This window comes from Pinus tabuliformis, chromosome J, assembly GCF_031772625.1.
Source record: "Pinus tabuliformis cultivar Carrire ecotype Pingquan chromosome J, CPIR1, whole genome shotgun sequence".
NCBI lineage: Eukaryota > Viridiplantae > Streptophyta > Pinopsida > Pinales > Pinaceae > Pinus > Pinus tabuliformis.
In genome coordinates, this window is record NC_142295.1 from 1,195,369,988 (window position 1) to 1,195,374,934 (window position 4,947).

Genomic DNA, 4,947 nt, shown 5'->3' on the forward strand with positions numbered 1-4,947 from the left:
TGTAGGAAGAAAACAACTAAAATCTTTGCCCCTGAAGCCAATACACACCAATGGTCCCTTTTAGCAGTGGGGTTTAGATTTCATAGGGGAGATTAATCCACATTCCAGTGGTCAGCATAGGTGGATTTTGGTGGCCACTAACTATTTTACCAAATGGATTGAAGCCATATCCACTAAGATGGCTAATCACCAGGTGGTCATGAAGTTCTTAACCGAGAACATTTTCACTAGGTTTGGCTGCTCGACCAAACTAGTTACTAATAATGTAGTAGCTTTAAGAGCAAAGGAATTGATGGACATGTGTGAATCAATGAACATTAAATTAGTGCATTCCACCTGATACTATCCTCAAGGCAATGGCTTAGCAGAATCATCTAATAAAATCCTGGTAAGGATAATCAAAAAACTGCTGGAAGACAACAAACGGAATTGAAATTCCAAGCTAAAGTTTGCATTATGCGCTGACAGAGTTACCACTAAGAAATCCATAGAGAACTCTCCATTCAATCTGGTGTATGGTATTGAGGTTGTTTTTCCAATCCAATTGACCCTCCCGGTGGCCAAATTCTTGCAAGAGGAGAAGGACGAGGAAGTGACATGGCAAGGAGAATGAGTGACTTAGTTGAAGTTCACCAAATCAGAGATCAACTGATTGAGAAGTCGGTAGTGCATCAACAAAATATCAAGGAGGTCTTTGATAAAAAAGCAAAGATGGACAGTTTTTAGGTTGGTGAATGGGTTCTCAAATGGGATGCATTGAAGGAAAAGAAGGGCAACCATGGTAAATTTGATGCCTTATGGACAGGACCGTTTATCATTTCTCGAGCTCAGATGAATAACACTTTCACTCTACAAAATTTAGAGGGAGAAGATGTTTTTGATGGCCCAATCAATGGGCGGTTTTTGAAACCTTATTTCGTTTAAGGCTTTAAAGCCTTGGTATTGTAAATATGTTTTTCAGTTTTATTTCATACTAGTTAGACTCCATGTCCAATGGAACACTATGTAGTAGATTTAATCTTGTTGTTTTGGAAAGGCAGTGGTCTATAGTTCTTGAAACCTCATAGGGAGGCTTTCATCCCTAGAAGGAGCCAGTGTTAGCCTTGAGATGCAGCGCTGCCATTTTTGAAGGTTGAAGGAAGGACCCGGTCTGCTTTGCTATCCTTAAAGAGGGTCCCACACAGACCATTACCCCACTTTCTCACTTACTCCCTCACATTTCACTCTGCTTGTTTTTTAACCTAACCCTCACATCTTGTCGAAACCCTTTTTTTCCTTAGCCTTAAGAAAATTAACCAAAAACCCCCGCAAAACCTCACCTTTCCATCATGTGCACCATCCACACATTTCCCGAGGACACCCTGTGCCTCCACGTTCTCTGTCGTTGATCTTTCCATGCCAATCTAACGGCCTGCTTTTCCCTCGATCAATGGAACCTGCCCGATCGTTCCACGCCGTCAGATCACCCCTGCTAGATATGATGGCTATCACTCATATCACATGGGCAACTAGCGAGAAAAGTACTCGCCTGATAAAGGCGGTTTTTATCTCTCTTCCTCTGTGACGTGTCATCTACTAAATGGAATCAGGCAGACTCTAACATTTACCACTTACCGCCCGATGAGCGCTCAATATAAACCATAATCCCCTATGCCAAACCACCCCCTGGTGTTATCATCCACGCACCTCCTCCACCCGATAATGGTCTGAGCTTCTCACCTGTTAGATCTAATGGCCTGGACATGTTCCACCATGACCTTAAGCCCCCTGCACATGATCTCCACCATGCAGTCCCCTTGATCTTATGACCCTCATTCATGACCACTCCCGATCATCCTCCATCTCTCTATTACTTCTCTGTCCATCCAATTTGGCATGTTCGTCCACCCATGCACCTCATACTCCACTCCCTATCTGTTACCCGATGGAGAAGGTGGTTATCTCTGTCAGTCTGATGATAGTCTAACCACTGAACTGAATTAATAGAAAGCATGGCTGAAGGAAGAAGGACACAGCATGACCCAACAAACAGAATTAAACAGTCATGGAGCTCCACTATCATAATCAAGCCAACTACCTAACAGGGCAGTGCAGTACTAGAATTGATTAATGTTTTCGTGATGGAAATGATATTGTGTTTTGGAACGCAATGAGACAGTTAATGACAGTAGGTGGTCAATTAAGACATCTCCAGCCTGAAAACGACTAAGGATCATTGTAAAGAAAAACTATAAATAACTGAAAGCAAGATGTAATCAAGGTTCAAATTCTAGAGACTGTAGATACTCTGTTCCTTGCAGTGTCTCATCTTCATTTTCAGTAATACAAGCTTCTTTTGCTATTATATGTTCAATGACCATTTCCCCTCTGTTCTAAACTTGCACCTGGATAGGTTTATTCATGCTTCTTCCTATGTCTAATGCTAGATAACTGTCATCTTATCTCTGCTTAGATAAATTAGAGTTGCAAGCTTCATTCACTGGTTGCAGCTGGCCATCATATGTTATGTATGCATCTGCTGGTGTGGTAAGTATTCTTCATTCATTCACTTAATCTGCAAACTATTGAGCATTAATGGTCTAAAGCCTTGTAGGCTAAGGGTGTTCATGCATGTCTGTAGTGACGCAGAGTTGAAGTGTTTATCTGGCTTGAACCAAACCATTATCCATTCCAATAGTTCCTAGAACGATATTTAAGATTATATGTTACCAGGCATCTCCGAGCTACAACCTAAGAGAGTTTCCTGGAGTGCTAACAGGAAATACAACAAAGTGCAAAGGAAATTCGTGTGGCCTAACAGACTCGACATAGGTAATAAAATATGCTTAATCTATTTTGGAGTCCGAATGCTATACCTATAAAACCCAAAGCGAAGAAATCTGAGGCATTAAAATATTATCCGGTTGAAGATTTCCATGTGGCAGCCATATCAAAGCCACAAAGGCATGAGCTAGAACCCTGGTCACGATGTTAACCGTTTATTGCATGTCACATGGTAATGATAATTTTGGTTTGACTTGTATATAAAACCATTTTAACTAACGCATGGCCATCTGCAAATTAAATAATGAAACTAAATTATGGATCGCCCACGCCAATGCAGAAACATTGTCATTCCACTTCGACTTCGGTCGGATTTGGTCAAAATGTGCCCCCTTTTTTTTCTCCTGGTCCTTAGTCTATATTTTATTTCAAATAATAAACTAGAAATAAATAACAACTTTGGAAATGAAATCACTTAAAATTTACGATTTTTTTTTGGGTTTAAATATGAGTAAAAGTAAATCAAACATACAAGCTAATTAATTATAATAAAAGAATTAAATATTAATTAATAATTTTTGGTTTTTTAAAATTTAAAGGGTTAGCTCCGAATTGGTCAAGTTCCCATTTCTAAATACCTTATTGATTGGGAGATCATGGTCGAGTTCCCATTTCTAAGTACCTTGTTTATTGGAAGATCATGGTCGAGTTCCCATTTCTAAGTACCTTGTTTATTGGGAGATCATGGAGTCAATTCTCTTAGACGCCCTTGGGGTTAGGCCCTCCTAATTTGGCGATGTGATCCACCTAGATTTCCCCTCATCAAAAAAAGAAAAAGAAGAAAAAAAAGAAAAAGAAAAAGAAGAAAAAAAGAAAAAGAAATATCAAAAAAAGAAAAAGAAGAAAAAAAATAAAAAGAAAGATTAAAAAAATAAAAAATAAATAAAAAACGAAAAAGAAATAAAAAGAAAACTTTGGTATTTTTAAAGTGTTTGTGAACTAGAAGGTAGGATAAATAAAATTGCTCCCTAGGATAAAGTGGGATAAAGAAAATTTAGCCCCTAGCATATGGGATCATATCAAATTAGTGGGTTATGAATGGTTCATTGAAGACTCAAAGAGGAATGGTGTTGCAAGTATCATGAAGATTACCCATGAAGTTTCATTTACAAAGAAAGGAAGGGGAATTTGAGTTACCCATGAAGTGTCATTTACGAAGATAGGAAGGGGAATTCGAGATCAAGCTAGGGTGGTCTTGTTTAGGATCACACTGACAGTTGAACTTCATGTTGAAGGTGGTCTTGTTTAGTGGTCTTGTTTAGGATCACATTGAGTGTTGAACTTCAAGCAAAGGAAATGCATAACGACCAAGCCAAAAATGTCAAACCTCAATGTAAAACATATTTATCTTTGATGATCAAAGAAGAGGCAAGTGTAGACCACAACTTGGAGTGTCTCTCTCGTGGAACTAGATATCCTTCTTAGGCCAAAAATATATATTTGTCCTCCACAGAAATAGAAGAAACATTTGTTTCATAACCCTTTTATAAAATTATAATCATCGAAACAAACTCTTCATTATTCTTCCACCCTTTACAAATGAGAAGGCCTCTTCCTTAAATATATTGAGCCTCTCATTACAATCACAATTGGTAACACTGGGCAATTCAAAACAATAGTTCTCAAACCATGGTTGAAAGGCCATAAGTCAAATACAACTCAAAAATACCACCTTTGATAAATTCCCTTTAAATAAGGGTTACATTCCAAAATCATGGGCCAATGAAGATCCTTTTGTTTAATTATAAATTAAAATACTTCACGTATAACTAGAAGTTAGGCCAGCCCCAAGAGTTAGCTCAATCGGTCAAATTAGTGCCTCACCAATTGGGAGGTCACAGGGTCAATTCCCGAAAGCTCTTGGGGTCATGTCAGTAAATAGGTCAAGGGGTGTTGATCCCCTTTGGGTGGGGTCCACTCAGTGTTGAACAACCCTGGATGTAGTGGCTACCCACTGACCAGGATATCCGTGAACCAGAAGTGAAAAAAAAAAAAAAAAACAAAACTAGAAGTTAGGACAATGTTTAAGCTTGGCCATCTTCTTTAATGCTTGTCATTGATTAGAGTTGAAATGTATATGAAATTTGTTGATATGGCAACCGTTGTAGAATTTTTCATTGAGAT